Below are 22,938 nucleotides of genomic sequence, written 5' to 3'. Positions count from 1 at the left end.
AATTTTTTAAGCAGGTTATTCAAATGTGTTAGTTTATTTAGAAATTTCTTAGGTTTAGGTCTTTCGTACAAAATTAAATTACAATCTCTACAAACTAAATATCTTTTATCAATAATTTCTCCTCTATTATAACACTTGTAACAGTTGGCATTATACTCTTCCATTAAACAAAAAAGATGTTTTGTTATAAATGGAGATTATGGAACTAACTCTGCCGAGATATAAATTTTTCAGCGCAAATGTTTGTGTTTACATTTCTACAACAGAGATAAATAGAAATAATTTCATTCTATTGTACAACTATTTAGGATATTTTGTCTATGATTACAAAGATTATTCCGGAAGAAATCGAGATTTTTCATCAGCGAAAGAGTATATTTTTGAAGTTTTAGAAGGAATGAAAGAGAATAATATGAACATCATCAATTATTGTAAAAGACAAAATGAATGATTGTGTCTTTGGTGTAGTGTTGTTAGTGTGCGTGTTTGCGCTATGGGGAATCACATCACATTCAACTTCTACGGTGTCTATTGTTTAGAGACTTGGCCCTGCACTGCTACTGTCCAACCAAGTTAATGGCTAGGAGCTGTAATTCGGGTCTTAGACTCTGGAATTTTTTTGTTCCCAAGTCTCAATTTTCTTTGGTAACTACTGTGTAGAAGTTGATGGAGAGATACAATTAGGGAATTTGTGTCGGGTGTTTTGTAAGTGTAATGTTGTATTAATGAACGATGTGAATGATGAATGTAATGAACGAATTAAGGAAGAGAAGGAATTAAGGAATGAAGTGGAAAGGTGAGGAAGCAAATGGCGCGCCAACCACAGTTGTCATTACTCGGCTTGTTCTATAGTCATTACACTATGGCCACTCGTGTAAAGACTTGTCCCCAACCACTGAACGACAACCATGTCTTCCTCAATAAAAAGCGCGCCTGAAGCTCTGGGATTTGAACCCAGAACCTCAGGCTTTGAAGGCAAGCGTCTTACCAACTGAGCTACGGAGAGTCTCGAAAGTTATAAGCTATATCTCTGCTATATAAGTTGTTCAATTAGGAGTGCTAGTTTACAAATTTATTAATAATTTTATATTTCAAAAACCACTCAACCGATTTTAATGAAATTTGGTACACATATAGTAAATACTTAACTCTTTCGACTTAACTTATCCATAAGGGTGAAATCATCCCCTATTTCTTAATATTCATAAAAAAATAATCAGAAAAATCTGAAACTTCAAAAACAAGCGAGTTCAACATAAAATTTCATGAAAATAACAAAATTTTCAAAATCTACCCCAATCATCCCTTCTCTTAAAACTCTTATATCTCGAGAACTATTGGAGCTTTTTTGCTGAAATTTGGTATATAGGATCAGTAAATATTAAAGTATTTTTTAAAATCATAACTTCCGGTCCAACCCTTAAGATGACCTTGGAATAGTTTTTTGTTAATATCATCCCCATTTTTTAAGATATTCTTTTGAAATTAAAAATGAATACTTATATCAATGTCTTTAACAATTCTGTAAAGTTGTAGAATTATCCAATGAATAATATAGACAATAAGACGATTTTTTCAAAAATTTTACTGAATTTCTCTAATATCGTTCTTAATCACATCATAGGCTAAAAATTTCTCAGAAACCACAACCACATAACATGTCGAGTTAGTAATAGCATTTTGAAAATCCATATTGATAATTATATCGTTCTTTGAACCAGAAATATTTGTCAAACTCTTTGTTGTATCAATGACATAAATAGGTCTATTCGCTAAAAATTCTTTAGGATTGTAATACATTTCCTTATTATTACAGTAAACTTTCTTAAAATCTTGATACATCTGATACATGATTCTGAAAAGACCTCCTGAAATGTTTAAATTTTGTAATTCATCTGGATAATAAGAACCGTTCAATTTTACTCTGATATTTTTTACATCCAAACTATCAAACTTTGAAGGATTTTTTTTCTTGATTATTCTGTCTACCTGTTTCAAAACCAATGATAACGAACTTGGGATTGAAGATATTTCTATAAATATTTGTGATATCGAACGAATAAGTTGTTCCGGAAATACCTTTTTGTTCAATACATTGCCAATCTAGAAAATTAAACATAATGATTTGACTTTTTGTAATTTCATCAATCAACCTAATTTTACTCGTGGTTTTATAATCAATCATTGGAACTCTAATAAAAAAATCTGTAATTGTTATCTTTCCATCAACAGGCATAACATTTCCAGTTGCAGTCTTCAGAATCACATCATCGTCTTCTGCTCTTATAAAACTTAGATAAAATCCTCCTTTATAGATCGGAATAGTAACATTTTCCAAAAATCCTAATCCAAAATGAGATAAATTTCCAGCTGCTTCAAAAACACCAAATTTAAAATCTGATTCAAAGCCATTAGAAGTTTGAGAAATAACATCACTTTTTGAATACGAAATAGTTCCTTTAATTGTGCTTAATTGGCCACAGTTTTCGACTTCTTCTATCAATTTATTGTGTTTTCTTACTTCAATCTTAGAAAATAAAAACGGTATAAAATTATCGATTAATCTAACATTATCAGTTCCAAGATATGCTTGACCATCTTGTTTTGTTAAAGTTACAGAAATATAAAACTGGAAGAAATATAAAGTGTTGTTTACTAATTGGATAGACATTTTTAAACTCCGCCCTTTCAATATTTTCTTTAGTCCGCCATTTAATAAGAGAAAATTTAGAAATTTTAAACATCATGTATAAGAAAGATATCATTTTTTCATTGATCTAATGTACGTTTTTATAAGAAAAGATATAAATTTTAGTAAAATAATTAAAAAGATTAGAGTCATTTTTAATGATCTACTTCGTCATATTCAGGATTCTCTTCCTTAAATTTTGCGATCTCGGTCACATATTTCAATAAAATTTGCACAGGATAGTAACCGCTATCTATAATATTGTTCCAATCAACTGTATCTTTATTTTCATCCAAAAACTTTATACTCAAGTGTTGATAGAGACAAAGAACAGACATATGATCTTTTAATTGATAATGTATATTTTCTTGAATGAACTCTGATGATAAAGTTTGATATTTAGCAATGTTATACCAATTCAATTTGTTTACTTATAATCTCATCATATCTTCGGATAATTCATATTTTTGAGAAATATCATCCCAATGTTCTTTTTTCAAATCTCTTTCGTGTTGCATTATAAAAAGATCGAAAGCACTTTAATGTCCCGCCATCTCTATTTATTAAGAAAAAATTTCAAGTTTTTATAAATTGGCTCTTTTTAGCGTTACATTCAGCACATTTTCCAGAAATTCTTTTAACTCCATTGATGTTTGCATAGTATGTTATATCATTTGTTGCAGTTTTTTCTTTACATCTCACGCAGTATATGAGCGCCATTTATATAAGGAAATTTTATCAGGTATAAAACCCTACGCGAATACCTATTTCAGTAAGATCTTCCTCGAAGTTATTAATTTTTTCTTCTAATTTTTGAAATTTTGCAGCATAAGAATCATTGTATTCAACAAATTTATGACCAATATTCTCAAAAGTTTTCGTAGCATCTAAACTAAACTTATCAAAAGACTCTTTAAATTTAGTAAGTTTTTCATTAATTTCACCAACATCGTCTACTGATCTTTTACTTCTTTCATCAAGTTTTTCATAGACTTCTCTTGTAAAGTCTTTAACATGCTGTTTATGATTCTCATAATTTTGTTTTAGTTCATTAAACATTTTAATAGGATCTTCTAATTGAATCATTACAACAACATCAAATGGATTAATTCCTTTACTAACACCGCTAATTCTTTTTCCTTTAAAATCTAAGGCATTTTTAACATTCGGATCATGTAAATCAACAATATCGACGTTTTCTGATAATTTTAGAGGTTTTAAAATTTGTTCTTTAACAACAACATCATGTTTGTCAATACCAGGTCGAACACCGACAATTCTTTTTTTATTAGCCAAACTAACATAATTCTTTTCAACTTTGATCGCTTCAGTAATTTTATCAGCTTTTTCGATATGAGACATTAAATTGGTAAATAATTTTTTTACACCATCATCAACTTCTTTTTCCAATGTTTTTATTTTATCAGCAACTTCACTTGAAATTATGAAATTTGCAAGTTTGTTATCATATTCTGCTTTAAAATCTTCAATCTCGACAGCAAACATATCTGAATCTGGAAGGTTTTGTAATAAATTTTCTAACTTGTTATCAAACTCATTTCTCAAACTATCAAAATTGAAACTATTATCTACATTTTGAATAATTTGTGTTCCAAATACATCAAAAATATTTTGTGAATTCATATTTATTAAGTAATAATTTGTTAACAACTTCTTTAAAATCTTTACCATCAGTCAACTCATTCAAAACAAAAACACATAAATGACCACAAATTGGGGGATCTTTGTAATCTTGAATCTGAGAATCATTGTAGTAGACGCTTGATTTTTTCAAATATTTAATCAATTCTATAGGTGGTTTGTCCTCAATTCTTCCATACGAATCAAAATAACATGCATTCTTATCATTTTTATAATAACAAACCCAATGCGTTCCACTTCCCATAATCGAGTCTAAATTCACAATTCCACTCAAATTTCTTAATTTTTTCAGGTAATGTATCTCTCATGAAGATTCCTCTAAAATGTTTAATATTTTTGCAGATTTCTTTCAAATCCCCGAATGTTAAAAGTTTGATTTCAAATTTTTTTAATGTTTGATTTCACGTAATTCAAAGTTTTTTCATCTAATCCAGATCCTGTAACATCTTCCAACTCTTTATCTAACCAATTTAAAATGTTTCGAACAATAGGAATCACGTCTTTTTTAACGATTAGAGCAGCTTTACGAACATAAGGAACAACATTTTTAACAACTGGAATATTTTCTCCAAAATCTAATAAATCTTTCAAAAGTCCACCATTTTTAAGTTCTTTCAACTGATTATAAGAAAATTCTATTCTGGTTCCTTTATTGTTTTTCTTATGTTTTTCGAGTTTATATCTTATCTTCGCTATTTTTTAGTTGATCTATTTTAAATTGAATACTAACGGGTATTTTTTTCTTAAAAGCGGATTTTATTTTTTCTTTCTGATTTTTGCTGAAGTTTACGTTCACCTCCATTTATATAGTTAAAATTTCAAGTTCTCTTCGATTCCCATTCCTAGTTTTCTCTTCAAAAACATTGCTCCCGCTGTTGGAAGCGCAACAAATCTTTCACCTAAACTAGCATCTTTTGATAAAAATCAATCCATTGCCTTACCTTGCAAAACTTTATCTGCTATATGTCTGGAATTTGTGTTTCTATGTTTTGCATAAAAAATATCGTGTTCCATAGCAGCTTGATCTAATTTATTTATACCAGGATCTCCTCTTTTTAGTCTTTTTTCGAGTTTTGTGCTAGGCCCCAGATACTGATAAGTTGGTACGTGTAATTCAAAAGGTAAATTGTTGATAAAATCATTCAAAAGTCCGCTACCCTCAATCATAGATGAACTTATTGCCGGCATAATTCGTTTTAAATATTTAATTCCATCAGGTTTTTCAATCATTTCATCAAGTTTGTTTGAAATAAAATCTTTAATCGCTTTCTTTTCGTTCAAAAAATTGTTATTTCCAGCCTTTTCTTGAGCATAAATATAATTAATAATTCCATCGAGTTTTGTCAAATCGTCGATATATCTGTATTCAATCTTATTATCACTGTATTTTCTTACACCTGATCCTTCGATTCGTTTTTCCCAAATTGGTTTAATTAATTTCATATATTTTTTACCTCTACTTGACTTAGGCTTCTTAGTAGATGGATCATTATTTTAGTAAATTGAGTCAGATTCCCATAAAATTTCTGTATACTTTTTCAAATCTTCTTCAGAATATAAATTATCTTTTGGAGCGTCATAGTCTGTTAATAATCTCCATAAGCCTTGAGTTCCTTCATATGTTTTTTCAATTATAATGATATCATTATGTTCAAAATTAACGGGTAAATTTCCAATCATAAAACTTCTCTTTTTTCTGTCCTAATACAAACCAAATTTATCATCCTTTGCTCCAGGAAGAAATTTTTTACCAATTTCACCAATTATTATATCCGTTGTTCCAGGACTTATTGGTTCAACTATGGTAGAGTCTTCAATGATTCGAGGTCTAAATGGTGTTGAAGATGGTAATTTTGGCAATTCAAAATCTTCCACTTCAGATTCTGGAATTGAAATATCGGCAAATTGTCGTACAACTGGAACCAAATTCATCAAATTTTGATTATCACTTAAAACATTTTCAATTTTGCCCTCAACGTTTTTTATTGCAGAAGTTACAGGTTGATTGATTTTTTGAATAAATTCTTGTTCTTTTTCATCAATTCGAATCTGTTCTTTAAATTCTTTGATTAATTTCTTTTCGATTTGATCAAGTTTTTTCGCTTCTTCAGAAGTTACGTTCACCATTTAATTAGAAAAATTTTGAAACGTGAACGTGGAACGTAAAACGTGAACGTGGAACGTAAAAACGTGAACACGAAACGTAAAACATGAACGTGAAACACGAACGTGAAACGTAAACACGAACGTGAAACATGAACGTGAAACGTAAACACGAACGTAAAACATGAACGTGAACGTGGAACGTGAACAGATTTACCGTTTTTCTGTTATTTTCATAATGTAAATAAAAATTAAAGATATAAAAACAGTTGTAACAAATATTTTATCAAGTAGATTTGTCAGACCACTGAGCAGCATTTATGTTAGAAAATTTATTCAAATATTTTCCATTTTTAGGTTTCAAAGTTAGATTAATAGTTAAAAAACCGTAGTCTTCTTTCCAAATTTTATCACACAACTCAATAAAGTGGTTAAAACTTATATCAGATCCCACATAATTGTTATAAATCTTTCTGGAATAATGATCATCTTGTTTAAAAACACACAACATATTCAAATTATTTCTTATAACTTGTTTATCAACCTTTGAAAAGCATTGAGAAAGATAGATACAAGATATGTTTTTGTGACGAGACATTACGAAATATTCTTTAATAACGTCTTGATTTTCTAAAATACAATCATCGAAAACGATTAAAGAATTTGGTTTACATTCGCTTAAGTGAACTATGTCCTCGGAAGCATTATAAAAATGTGATATTTTTTTGTTTAAGTTTTTCTCAATATTTTCTAATCTTTCTTGTAATTTTTTATAGGCGTCTTGTTCTAAAGATTTACTAAAAAAACATACAAATTGGAATAAGGAATCAACCTATTGTAGATAAAATTCAATAATAAAGTTGTTTTTCCACATCCACTTGAACCAACAATTAACAATCTGATTGGTTGATCTTTCTTATTTTCATCAAACGTTTGAAGTTTTATCTGATCTTTTTGCTTTAAAAATTCCTCCATTTAAATAGCGAAAATGAAGCTGTTCAAGTTGACTTCAGAAAGCTCTAAATTAGTTTTAAACTTGGAACATCCTATTCATTTAGAGGAAGAATCAAATTATTTTATCGGTTTAAGCGGTTTTTATTCTGACAATTTTGTAATAAATATTAGTGAAAGTTCTCCTTATTGTATAGGATTTAGTGAGAAGAACATAACAAAATATTATGGTTTAAACAAAGGATATTATACCTTCGATCAAATAAAAAATTCCCTTAAAAATTATCTGAAAACATTCAAACAATCAGATAAATCTTTAAAATTTGACGAAAACAAGTTTGAAATGCAAAAAAATTATCTCTCTAATAAAATTCAAATAAAATCACTAGTAAGAATAATGTTTTCAGCAATTATTGTAGATTTATTAGGGTTTGTTCAAGAAACTATTGAGCCAAATCAGGTATATTTAGGAAATAAAACGCCAAAATTTAGACCGTTCGATGTAATTGAAGTGCACTGCAATCTCGTTGAACCTAGTTTTGAAAATCATACCGAACATTTACACAAAGAATCTGAAATTTTGTACACTTTTTCCCAAATGTTGCTTATGGATCAAAAATCAGTGAAAAACCGAATGAAATCTATTATATTCCAATTAGAAAAAATAATAACAGAATTCAAAAAATCTCTCTAACTATACAAGACTCTGAGGGAAATTTATTAAATAATGAGAGTAAAACAACAATATATTTAAGATTGAAAAAGGAATAAAATGGACCCCAAAATATAAAAAAGCTTCGAAAACATACATTCTGAAGGTAGGGGTGATTCGCCCCCGCCTTCAAACTTTAAAAAAGAACACTGTTTTCATTAATGAATCTGGGCTTTATATTCAAAATAAAAATTACTAGTTAAATTGAGTCAGTTGTAGACCTACTCAATAATCAACTCAAATTCAATAATCCAGAAATTTTTACGATTGTTGACGAAAATAACGAAATTTGGTTCAAAGCAAAAGATGTTGCAGAAATTTTAGAATATGAAAACACGAGGCAAGCTATCATAAATAATGTCGATAATGACGATAAAACAACTTTTGAATGTATAAATTACAGGAGTCTATCCCATAGACACCGAGAAAATATTCAAAAACATACTATTTTCGTTAATGAATCTGGCCTTTATTCTCGAAATAAAAATTACTAGTTAAATTTCTTTTCTATCTAAATGGAGTCAGTTGTGAATCTACTCAAATTCAATAATAAAGAAATTTTAACATTTGTTGACGAAAATAATGAATTTTGGTTTAAAGCAAAAGATATTGCAGAAATATTGGAATTAAAAAATACGATGAAAGCGATTAGAGATCACGTTAAAGACAAATATAAAAAAGCTACGATAACATAGATTCAGAAGGGGGGAACGAATCGTTCTTACCTTCAAACTTTCAAAAAAACACTATTTTCATTAACGAACCGGGCATATATTCTTTAATACTGAAATCAAAAACGAAGATAGCAGAAATGTTTCAAGATTGGGTTTGAGAAGAAGTTTTGCCAAGTATTCGTAAATTTGGTGTGTACAAACTTGAAAACAAGATTAAATATTTAGAGGACGAAGTTAAACACTTGCAAATTAAAGATGAAATAAAAACTGAAATAATCGCAAAACAAAGTGTAAAAATTGACTTAATGAAACCAGACCTTGTTTGTAAAAATTTTGATAAGAAAAAACACCATGTTATTAATTAAGAAGAATAACATGTGGGAATATCCTTATTACGTTATCAGAGCTCAAAAGAGAGAAATACCGAAAAGATTGAAAGAACTTGAAATTGATTACCCAGAAATGGAAATTTTATTAAGACATGGAGATCCAAATAGTATAAATCTCTACAACCAAATGAAAGAGTCTTTGAATATTTTATACAACGGAAATCATTTTACTACAAATATGGCAGAATCTCGACTGATTTATAGAATATCAAAATTACACGATGAAAATGTTTCTAAATTTTACTAAAAACTCTCGATTTATTATATTTTATTTGTAAATGTTAGCATAACTAGGTAACCATTGTAGAATTGTTTTTTCATATTCACAAGGCATTTCGTTTTTATAACTTTCGCTGAAAATTTTTTTAGCACAATCTTTGCAAAAAGCATCTTTTCTATCTTTACTATACTGCCAGTTATTAAATTCAGAAATATTTTTAATTTCTTTACAAAAGTAACACTTTTTCTCTTCTAAAGTTAATTTGTTCATTTTATCATGAACCTTACAATAACGGTATTTTCTATTCTCTTCCTTAAAAAATTCTTGACACTTTGTACATTTCTTTTGAGACTCCATTTATATTGAAAAAATTATTACACGATGAAAATGTTAAACTCTCGAATTATGATATTTTGTCTGTAAATGTTTTTGAAGATAAGGTAACCATTGAATGATTCGTCCACACTCGCAAAGAGTCGGTTTCTTTTGACGTTTTTGAATAATTCTTCTAGCACAATCTTTACAATGTGTATGTTTTTTATCTTTACTATAATGCCAATCGTAAAATTTGGAAATATCCTTAATTTCTTTACAAACGCAACATTTTTTCTCTTCTAACGTTAATTTTTCTAATTTATCGTATAGTTCTCTCTCATATTTACTACGACAATCTTTACACATAGACCCTATTCCTCCTTTTTTAGTCTTATTTTTATTACATTCTTCAAAATATTTATATTCTTGACAAATTGTACACTTTCTTTTTTGAGCCTCCATTTATATAGAAAAAATTACAGCTTTGACTTTCTCAATTCATATTCATAAAACTTTCCGGTTATTTCTTCATCATTTAAATCTTTTATACTATAAGTTACAGGATCTGTGTTATTAATTTGATAAATCACAAAGATTTCTCTTGACCAATTGTTCTTATATTTGTTTGAAAATGTTAGTTTTTTACTAACAATTCTTATATGATCATTGACTTTAAATTTAGTTTTTGTGTGAATTTCTGGTGGAATATACTTGAAAACGGTCTCTAATAACTCCTTTTCTGCATCTTTATCTACGTCTTTCGGTTTCATTTTTATTGTGCTGTGAACTGTATCGTTATAATTGTTTACGATTTTTTGAAGAATATCGATCCATTTAAAGTTTTTATTAATCTCAAAAATTACTTTCATTCTCTCATTTTGAGTTCTGTTATATCTCTCTACAATACTTGATTTCTCTTCGTTTTCAGTATGATAAATCTTAATGTTGTATTTTCTCAAAACATCGTTACATTCTTTATTTTTAAACTCTAAACCCTTATCTGTATGAAGTAGGTTAGGAGGTTTGTGATTGATCCTTATGGTATCTTTTACTATATCTTCGAAAGCTTTTGAAACATCCTTGCCGTTTTTTCTTTTGATAGCTCTTGACCAAGCATATTTTGAGAAAGTATCAATAACATTTAACATATACTTAAATCCATCATTTTGATCTGAATAGTTAGACATTATAACTAAATCTGCTGCCCATAAATCGTCAATTCCTAAGGTTATAATTTTTCTCTTTTTAAACTTTTTTCGTACTGGTGCATGAATTTCTCTAGCTTCAATCTCGATTTCTTCCTTATTCTTAGATTCTTTCTTTACTTGTTTTTCATAAGGATTCTTTATAAATTTACTCTTATTTGTCTTACATTTTGAACATTTTGCTGCAATTCTATACAATCCGTTTTGAGTTTGAACAATCTTACAATCTATATTTTTCGTTTTCTTTTTACACTTGTGACAGTGAATTAAATCGTCTTCCATTTATATATCAAAGTTACCAACTTTGTTTAACTCTTCTAAAATATCTGTTTTAATTTCGCCTTTATATCCATACGGTACTGTATCGATCTTATTTTCTAGGACAATTCTCTTATCATCTTTAGCGTTCAGTGCTAACTTGTTTATGGTAACTGTGTACAACTCATGTTTATAACTTCTAATGCAAGTCATCTCCCTAAATTCTTCTTTATCTTCGAACAAACATTTCTTCAAGTTTTCGATATATATTGTTTTATTTACAACGCTTCTCTTAATTCCTTTACATCTTACTGGATTTTTGTCTAAATATTTGTACGAGTACATTTTCGATCTCAATCCACAAAATTCTTCTAAAACTTCGCTATTTAACTCATCTTTGAATTTCCCTATTACCTTCTTATTTTTAGTAGTGAAACATTCGTGATCTTTTGGATAATCACTTGTATCAAAGTCATCTATATTTTCTTTAATAATTTTAAAAGGATCTCGTTTCAATTCTAGGAAATAACTGTCTGTATCCATGTAACACAGATTCAAATCTGGGTCAAACTTCTTTAATTTATCGTAATAAAACTCGTACATTAACAATTTTGATAGGTCAAGAACTGAAAATCCTATGTAGATCGGTTTGTTAAATTTAACCATTTGTTTGAACATGTGACTCGCTATACAGTTATCGTCAAAGATATTAAAGCATTTGAAATTTGTTTTCTTAGCTTGTTTCATTGAAAATTCTTCATTTCCTAGTTTGATATCACATCTATTTCGCACATTTTCCATAGATTTTCCAAAAACTGAGTTATTCATCAGCTTGTAAAAATCTTTCTCAAAGTCACTTGTAGCTTTGGTTCTCATGTTTGTGTTAAAATCAATGTACTTTTTCATAAAAGGCTTCTGATCAAATGCAATAACTCTATTCACATGTTTCAAAATCATACCTTGTTCGGGGTAAAATTTCAAATTTCTTGAATGAACAACGTATTCAGTTTTATCCAGTAAAGTTGTGCAATGTTTGTTTTTATAATGTTCGGGAGCAAGAGGTAAATCCTTGTGATGTTCATGTAAATTTGTTGGATATCCTAGATCAACTTCGAGAATATAGCCATAATCTTCGTCGCCAGTGAGTTCTAAAATTGTTTCTTGCCACTCTTCTTTTGTATATGTTTTAGGATTCATCCACTTGATATCACTAAACGGCAGTTTTTGCATAAGACCATAACCATAAAGGTTGTTTGCATCGACATAAAGTAAATAGTTTTCGGACTTTGTCTTATCGAAATCTTTCAAATATTTGTTATTTGCTTTAACATATCGTTTATTACATTGAGAAATACCTCCACGAATACCTTTTTCAATCATTAAATACATATTATAATCACCAATCAATTGTAATTCTATTTTCGTTAATTTTAACATAGCGTCCCATGCGAGACTTGGAGCTGTTAGATAATGTGCTGGATCAAGTTTGTAACAATTTAGACAAATGTTTCTGAAGTTTTCGAATATATCAGCGAGCAATAAAACATCTTGGATATTGTACAAATCACAGTAATTTCCAAGATTTTTCTCTTTTAATTTGTTCCAAACCTCAAGTAGTGTTGATAATCTTTCTCAGATATGCTCTCGTCTGTCAAAAGTGAATAGAAATCTTGAATTTTCAGCTCTTCTGTGTAATCAAGTTTTTCAATACTATCGATAAATTCGTAAGGAAATATACCTTTTCCAGATAGAATTTTAAAGATTTCTTCTTCGTCATTTGGTTGTCTTTCTAGAATTGCGTTCAATATTCGTCCATCTTGTATAAAATGATTTGTATGTTTGAAGTCTTCTTTCTTTAGATTTTTAGCTAACTTTTCAATAGACGATGCCATGAATCTGAACGTATCTACGAACGAAAACTTGATGAATTTTCTAGGCTTATCATTGTCAAACTCATAGCCATATCCAGAATTTACAGAATAATTTATATATTTTTCATCTGTGTTTGCGATCAAATCAACATTTCCATATTGTTTAGCCATCTCTTTTATGTACAAATGAGTATCGTAATTTGACATATTATGACAGAAAACTGGAATATTTTGTGGAAATTTCAAATTCAGATTACAACATGAATGAGCTGCGCCTCGAAATTTACCTGTTAAATGACAATGATCTCTTACTTTATTATAACTCTTATCTTTCCAACTATCAGGAGTAAAACCATACTGAATTGACTCAACATCATAAGCAGACCATTCGCAAATATGACAAACGTTTGCATTTTGGTATGAAATTTCTTCTTCTTCAGTCAATTTCATAGGTTTTTTTGTTCTTAGAATTATATTTTGTAGCTATGTATTTTGATATTTTATTGAGTTCTTCAAACAATTTTGCAGGAACATTTGGCAAATCTTCTTCATTTTTTGCTCGATAACATATCGGCTTGTACATACGATTGGTCACATTCAACACTAAATATAGACTAAAACCATAAGGAATGTGCTTCTGAATCTTGGTTGTAGTCGATCTTTGTGGATTGTTCTTGCATGTCGGAGTTTTTTCTAATATGTTCTCAAAATCCATATAAATAACGTACGGATGGCTAAACTTCTTTTGATAATTAGTAAATGATGTTGTTTGACCTGGAAATGGCATAATTGGTTTACAAACTTCATGTTGCTTGCAAATTTCTAAATGATCTGTTAAATCTCCAGATTTGTAGAAATGGCTTAAACATCTTCTACATAGCAATTTTTTATGTTCGTGTTTAGATAACTGAGAACTCACTAATCTATTTAAATCTGTTATCAACACATAATGAGATTTGTCTTCTTGTTTAACATACAATAAATCGATTTCTAACTCGGCATTATAAACTTCGGAAATTTGTAATGGAACAATGTTGAGTTTTTCGTCATAAGTATAGATATTTATAGACATTTTTGGATATTTGTACTTGGAATTGGAGCTGCGTTTCTCAAATAATTGTATATCTTTTAAAGACATTGGATACTCAAAGCCCGAAAATATCTCGTCATTTACAAATTTCTCGTATTGCTTTGCTCTGTCAGCATTCTTTTCGGGTTTTCCAATAGCACATCGGATAGAATAAACAAAACAGAAATCATCTTTATTTTTGATATTTACACAAGCTTTCTTTACCTTGATCTCTTGTGGTAAATCGATATATGATCCTGCGTTCATAAATTCGTGTTTATTAAGGCTCAAAACTAATTGTTTACAACTTTTAAATGTCCATCCAGAACCTCTATTTGGATGATTTGTCTGTTCTCGATGTGTTAATTTATTAAATTGCTTAGTAATAAAGTCGTTTACGTCAAATATTTCGTCTGATTTTATAGTAAAATACATTGGGCAAGTTTGTGGTTCACCGTTTACTAAAGTTCGTTCATATTCACATTCCAAAGAGAGATATCCTTTCATATTTTTAACATTCTCTTGAAATTTTTCTATTAAACTTTTAATTTCTGGCCTCATAATTGATAGATATTTGTAAATTGACATGGAATTATCGTTTAAATTTGTTAAAATGTATTGCTTGAAAAGACTGTGTATTGAGGATAAAACTTCAACATCTATGATATTTTCAGGTTTTTCGTTAAGAGTTTTGTCAATTTCTTCGATCATTTCAGACTTAGTTTTATCGTTTGTTTCAATGGACAATTTTTCAGCGATTAATTGAATTTTTTCATCATTAAATAGATTGAGATCTTTTTTATCTTCCTTAAAGTTTTTCTTTAATTCACGCAATTTTTCTATATTGTACATCTTTTCATGATCGACAATTTGATTTTCTTTAGCCCATTGTCTTAAAAAATTCAGTTCTTTCTCGTAAATTTCTTTGTTTTTGGCATGGATTTTGGAGCCATAATGTCGATCATAGTTTTTTCTTAAAATTTCTTTTTTGCAAAACCGACATGTTACTTTTTCACCCTCCATTTATATAAGAAAAATTTTAACTAGCGATTTTTTCTAAATTCCAATTTTATAGTGAATTTTCGAGAAATATCCTTCAAATTATCAACTTTTAAGCTAAAACTTAGCAATAATTAGAGATAATTCAGTAGATTTTTCAAAAAATTCTAGTACCAGTTTGTATGTACCTTAAAATGTTGATAATTTGAAGGATATTTCTCGAAAATTCACTATAAAATAGGAATTTAAAAAAAATCGCTAGTTAAAATTTTTGTCCTTTATAAATGGAGCTACTAAAGGAATTAAATGAAGTTGGTGATATAAAGTTCAAAGAATATAAGAAGTTGAATGAATTAGAAGAAAATAAGAAATACAAAATTTTGAATCTGGAGAAAATGAAAGATAAATTCGGGTTTACAATAATTGCCGAGTTGGAAGATTATAAAGTACACTTACCGAACAGATTTTTGACTGTTTTGGATGAAAAAAAGTTTAAAGAATTGAATAAACATGATAAATTACACTTGGTTGTTACTGGAAAGAAGACTACTAAAGATAAAGTCTGTGTTACTATCAATTTTGTAGTGTAGAAGATTTTTCGTTTATTCGTAGCAGATATTTCAAATAGATTGATTTGACAGCTCAAGAAAGTAGAAGCAAACAGCTATAGATTCGGTAATTTTTCATTCGTGAGTTACTGTTTGATTTTACAGATTCGTTTATTGTCCTTTAAACAGTATTTTCCCTTGATTTACTGTTGGCTCCGAAAGTGAGCTAGAACCGCCATGTTCATATCTACTTATATATATATATATATATATATATATATATATATATATATATATATATATATATATATATATATATATATATATAATATATATATATGTATATACACTCATAGACCGTTTGTTACATTGTATTTATGCATTACGGACATCCTGCTTTATGAATTTTTACTTTACCATTATATATGTTATCGTTCAAGACTAAAACTCTTTGTTAAGATTAATAACCTAAGTTTTTTGTTTTCGTACCGACTGTAAGTTTTTAAACTACAAAAAGTTAACTATTTAACTTAAAAGTAGTTATATATATATATATATATATATATATATAAATATATATATGTGTGTGTGTGTGTGTGTGTGTGTGTGTGTGTGTGTGTGTGTGTGTGCGCGCGCGCGCGCGCGCGTGTATGTATGTAGATATTGTTTTAAACATTACAAAATAATGGTAGATTGTAAGGCCATTATAATCATTTATATTCCAAATTTTCTGGTAAATAAAACTTTTAATGTCATTCATTTAAATTTAGATGCAAAAACGGAGAAAAACATATATAACCTAATCTGATGTTCAAAGTTATTTAAACTAATACTCTAGATTATTTCTGTTGTTGTTAAAGGTAACTGAAATTTATCAATGGCAAAATATTAGTGAATGATAACCTCAAAGAGATTTATTATGCAAAATAAATGTTTTAAATTTCAAATACAATTAGCTTTACTTATTACGTTAACATAACTTTTATTACAGAATATACTACTCAACATTGAATTAATAAAATATTGTAATTGTAATTGTTTTTAATTTAAAAAGGAGCATTGTTTTTGACAAAGGAAAACACAATCACTAGTAGTTTAATACGTAGGTAAAAAATGTATTCTATGTTAATTTGATTTTGATGTTGCTTAAATGTTTTATATTTTATAATATTCAAATCTTAGACTTTGTTTATAATCGATATCGATAAAACGTCAGCCTCACTTAACCTGTAACAGCCTAGTGTAGTTATTCGAACACCTTCGGTCCAATTGGTCATAAATACCGATTTTTTTAAATGTACCGTTTTAAAATACGGTGTTTTACATTTTTTAAATCTATGGTTTGTCCTCTTTAATTTGAAACCATTATAACAAACTTCTGAGCAATAATAAAATAATTATGTGCATTTTGTAATGCTGTGCACGCTTTTCTGGCTCGTAAACCTGCACCGCGCGAGTACTGAGAAGTTACTTCAACACTACATTGTTATTGTACTTTATTATAGTAGGTCTACCTATTTCTAAATAAACATTTGGGTATTTTGTGTTCTTAGGTTGGTACCACAAGCAAAACAACAATAATAGCAGCTGCTAAACAATAATTATTTTGTTTGTGTTTCTGTGTGTCACATAACCTAACCTAAAGTTCTTACATTGTGCTGTGTGAGTTTTATAAGTTTAGTGTGAGTTTAAGAATTATAATCTACTAATATATATTTTATTGTATTGTATTATAACTATGCATAGGTCAACTAAACCTTTTAAAAGCCGAAAGAGGCAATTTATTGGCATTAGAAAGCAAGACTTTGCTAAGTCGACTGACAACTTAGGAAATAGTGCTGTGCCTACTCCTGGCCCAAGTGCTCCTCGACCTAAGCAAGTTAGCTCTTCAAAAAGGAAGGTGAGTGATTATTTGGCAGAGTATAATACATTTGAAGAAGATAACAATGCTATCTTTGACCTTATAAGACTTGAAGATATTGAAAATTTACTTTAGCAGATTGCGACTTGTTCCAAATTTCGAAGCCCTCTTTCACTTACCGCTGGCAGTAGAGTAGGCCTGAAAGTAGTTATAAATATTATGTGTACAGGCTGTGGATGTAGTGTCAGTGGAAGCAATAGTGGTGTGATTAAAAGCGGGCCTAAACCAAGTATAAACGAGCTTTGTCCCAAAGGTGCTGGCAGTTGGTGTAAGTATAGTGTTGCTAAGGAAACTAATGAAGACTATGACCACACAATTCATAATCATTTCCCTGAAATATTTATGGAAAAAATTAAACACATCTTCAAAGATTTATCTTCTTCTGTGCTCTTACAAAAGTGTCTGCATGGTGGAACCCAAAATCATTGCGAGTCGCTCAACAGTGTGATCTGGAATAGAATTACAAAGTCTAATTTTGTGATGATTTCTACACTTGAGTTTGGTTTTTATGAGCGTATAGCTACTTTTAACAATGGAAACATTACTAAATGTAAAATACTAGGCAAATTAGGAATCACACCGGGCATTAATTGCATAAAAGCCTTGAAATCCATCGACTAAACGAGAATCGAAGAAGCAGAGAAAGCTGTAGAAGAAATTAGAAAAAAGTTTCGTAAGACGCAGCAGTTGGCTAAAAGGAAGTTGGAGGACCAGTTTGAGGAGCAGGAAGACCCAAATCAGCCTTCATATGGTGCAGAGATGTATTAAGGTAATCAGAATGCTCTGTGTTATAGCAATACATGTTTTACTCGCGATTCCCGAACATTTGTGTTTTTTACATATGTACCTGTATCTCAAAAACTAAAAAAATATATAAGCATGATATTTTTTTGTTTTATTCCAAATAATATGTCTAAAATTTTGAACAGCCAACTTTTTGAAATACTGCTTGACAAAAATAATTATATCTGATTATATGAGGAAAAAATAACACAATGTTGTATATATTTTTATACATTACCAAAACCTTTAGATGATGGAATTTTTATAACCCCTCTGCAAAAAATTTAAAGAGCAGGTTTATCATCAAAATAAAACAAAAATTAGTGCTTTATCTTTTATGGTTATTGAGATAGAGGTACATAAAGTTTGATAAATTGAACATTGCAGGAATAGGACAATCCCAGTCGCCTTGATGCATAAAGTATTTGTATCGTAGTGTGGCAATCACACATTCAAACATGTGCTTTTAAAATTTTTTATTGTTACATTTATATATCTTTGTATAGTTAAAGTAATACATATCTTTTTAGCTTAATCTGTAAGTACAATGCACGTTTAAAATAACTTGAATACTTACATCGGGTTCTTGAGACCCAAAAAACATATTTATTTGCTGTTATGATTTGATTTTGCATAATTTAGTTTACTAAGCGATTTACTCTTCTCATGTTTTAATGTCTTTAACTCTAAAAAAAGAACCACTAAAAATAAGGGTTTTAAGTTTTTTTAATAAAATAAACATTTGTTGCATTTATACTACTGCGCACTATTTTATTGCTAATCAACAATGAATGTTAATATAGTTTTTCAATTTCAATATTATTTACTATACTAATATGGTGAAATATAATAAACTTTAATTTAGTTTTTATACTATAATTTATGAACAATCCTCAATCAAGAGTGTTATAAAACATTAAGTCATCCAGATGTTAAAAATTAAGATTATGCAATCAATTTGAAATTAATTATATAATATTGCCCTCAATAATAATTTTAATAAAAATCTATCGGAAAAATGAGTTGATATTGAAATGTTCAAATAAATTGCTCTTAAGGACTTTAATCTGTGAAATTTAATCAAAACCCGCAAAGGCGGAACAGTTTATTGCTTTCTAAGAAGAACTCAAGTTACTCGGCTTTGAATAAACCAAATTACTGGGTATTTCATTACTATTACAATGTAACTATAGATCAAGACAACACGTATAAAGGGAAACAAGATTTACTAATATTAAAGTATCAATTACAATGAATAATCAAAATTTTAACAAGTTTTTTTTCAAATATTTACATTGTGGTATTTAGTTTTTAAAACCAACTTTTTTAAATTTCAAGTGGAACTATATTATAAAATGACCCTATGTACATTGATGTCGTATTTAATGTTAGAGAATAAAGCAGCTCTTAAACAAAAACCTGTCTAAAACACTTACACATTACGGTAAGGAACTATCTCAGTGGTCAAAGACAGTTTCCGAGGCAAAAGTACCTCGGATGAATGGAAATTAAACTAAAACGCCGATATGCATTTTGGAAAAAACATAATAAAAGAAGTGGGAGATCGATATAAAATAAGAAAAACCAATATGCGTCTCAAAATTTTCTATATATTCCTATTTTGAATGTTGGTAAATAAATATCGTAGATGTAAATATTGTTGGATTAACAATAGAAGCAGTAAAACAAATGTTTTCTAGGTAAAAGCGATTCCTCTATAGGGAAAACCTCAATAAATCACGTTTTACAGAATTTATGACAACAGCTGTTTGCAATTTTATATATATTACAGTATTAAGGGTTATCTGAATTTTTTATATTACTTAAAACTGCTAGATTAATTATAAAATAAACTGAAAGGGCATAAATAATTTATGTTAAAAGATCAGTTTTATCGTAACAGTCTTAGCCTGTGTAGGCCTACATAGCTTACTAGGGCACACTAGGTACAACATGGCAAGTCCATCAATTATATAAAAATATCTACAAAGTATTATTTTTTATTTCACTGTTATATATTGTTGTTACATTATTGTTGTAGATATAATAACTTAATTAATATTTATAGTATTAAGCTTATATTCACTTACTGTTGATTTTGTGTCTTGCTTATACTGATGCTCACTAATTTGTAAATTCCACTGTACAAATAACTTGCATATACTTTTTATGTAATTAGATTGCCGTTTATATAAAAATTATTATGTAGTACAAGATTTAAGCTGGTTTCAGTTAGTACAAAAACAATCCTATGAAGTTATTCTATTTTATTATATGGTAATGTAATATTAATAGCCATGAAACTTCAAAATAATGCAAATTTGTGCTAAATAAGGTAGGACTTATATTATTGTTGATATGGGAACTTTTACATAAGATTTTGAGTTTTTTATTGAATATATTTTATAGTATAAGTAAGTATACTTTTATTAAAATTGCCAGCATACCCTTTTAAAATAATATTTTGGACCGAACTAAATGGTAATAGTTAATAAAGCTAATATTTTATATTTTTCGATGGAACCAAGATTCAGCTCCGCGAGAATAAAAATTAAATTATCTGGTTATTTAGATGATTTTGGAAGTTAAGTTTCCCTTGTATGTAATTATTGGAAATACCTTTAAGTTTGACCTGCTTAGATTTTCCCATGAATTAAAACTACAAAATGGTCACGTAGACAAAATTCCTTTGTTGTTCCAATAAATAGTCTACTATTTAATAATGTAATACATATATAATATATAAATATATAATATAATACATACATATAAATAGGCAATTAATTTTACCACAATTCTTACACGCAGTATAACAAGAGTGCGACAAGACTTCTCCTGTTTAAATTATATATCTAATTGGTCAATTCTATACATTTTGCTTGTTAAGGTTCACTTTCATAATAGACATCTACGTTTAAATAAATCAGTAATTTAAAGGTATAAAATTATTTAAAGACGTGTACTCTATGAGCGCCAATGAGATAACTGTAGTTTTTATAGGAAGATGTATTTGGATTAATAGCTCCTACAACTAGATATCAGTAGTTAAATGTACAAATGGTGAGTTTCAGTGAAGTAAAGGTCCATAGCGTTTCATTTTTTGTATGCACCTATAATGTAATATTATTTCCTATAAAATAACGGTTGCTATTAAACCTAATAATACAAATATGTTTTCCATGTTTGTCAAATCTTATGAATTATTGAGAACTTTTTTTTAATATTCATAAGTACTCAACAGACTTCATAACAGAATGTGCTTCCTTGCTAAGTGATTCCTGGTCATGGAAGTTTATTATTTGATTCATCTGAAGTTTTGGCAATATAACAAATTATGTGTAATCTGTGTCATAGTTACAATACTGACTAATCTATTTGGTGTTTTGATGCAAATTATATTTGATTCTTTACTAATATTTTTTGTTATTCCAGTCCATACAGTCGTTCAAAATTTATGATCAATCTATTTAAAAAGTGTTTCGTGGACACATATCTCTATATCCATTCACCCACATGCTTAAATTTGTAAATTTGGTAAGATAGTAATAGTTAAAAATGTCTAGAAATTTAATTCTGAATAGTAAGTCTATAAAATATAGTTTTAAATACATAATTTATTAAAATATCTTATGTTTTTTATTAATTATTATAACTTTATTTGGATTTTAGTACGATACTCTCCATAAATTCTTACTTAAATAACCCTCAAGCATTGATGCATTCGTAAGTAGCTAAACAGTTACATTTCGTTGAAATACGTAAATTTTAGATTGGATATTTCAGCCCAGAAGAAATACTGATACAAAATTAGTATGTTTTATTTTATTTAATAAAATTAATCATTACACTTTCCAAGTATACCGTGATATATCTTAATATATTCACTACATTTATAAAATACTTCTATAAAATAATGAACGGCACGGTTTAAAATTACAGGAACGATTTGCATTTCCCTATTTCTAATGTGATTAAAATTTCCTGTAAGGTAAATGCTATGTAGTGAGGTTAGTTAAATGTAATGATCACGTTGTTACAATTACTCAATTTAATACTATATTTTATTCTTTTAATCCAAAACTGTGGGATATTCTAAAACTAATGTAAAATGTCAAAATGTATTAAAAAATATTAAAGTCCGAACTAACTAATAGAAAACAAGCTTTTTATTACAATTAAAATTATTAGCAACATATTGGTAATTGATAAAATAGGTATGTTTTTGTACTTTACCAAATACCTTTTTGTAAAGGTTTGAGCAAACAAGGATTAAATCAGACACCATAGTATATTTAACATAGTAACAATAAATAAAAAAGTACAATTTACGTCAATTTATTTATAATATTTTGCACTGTTAATAACTTTCTGATTTCTTTAAAAGCCCTTTAATAAATTTCTTTTTTGATCTGCATGAATTATTATAAAACACCTTTGTAAAATTATAACCTAAGCTGAATTATTGTAAATGTTTGGTAATATTTCCTTATAGTGGTATTATAAATGCATTTAGAAAAAAATACAACCAATGTTAGCTAAACACTGAGTTATCTTCTACCACCTGGTTTT

This window comes from Homalodisca vitripennis, chromosome 4 (genome assembly GCF_021130785.1).
Source record: "Homalodisca vitripennis isolate AUS2020 chromosome 4, UT_GWSS_2.1, whole genome shotgun sequence".
Classification (NCBI taxonomy): domain Eukaryota; kingdom Metazoa; phylum Arthropoda; class Insecta; order Hemiptera; family Cicadellidae; genus Homalodisca; species Homalodisca vitripennis.
The sequence above is the reverse complement of the archived record's forward strand: the minus strand, read 5'-3'. Positions refer to the sequence as shown.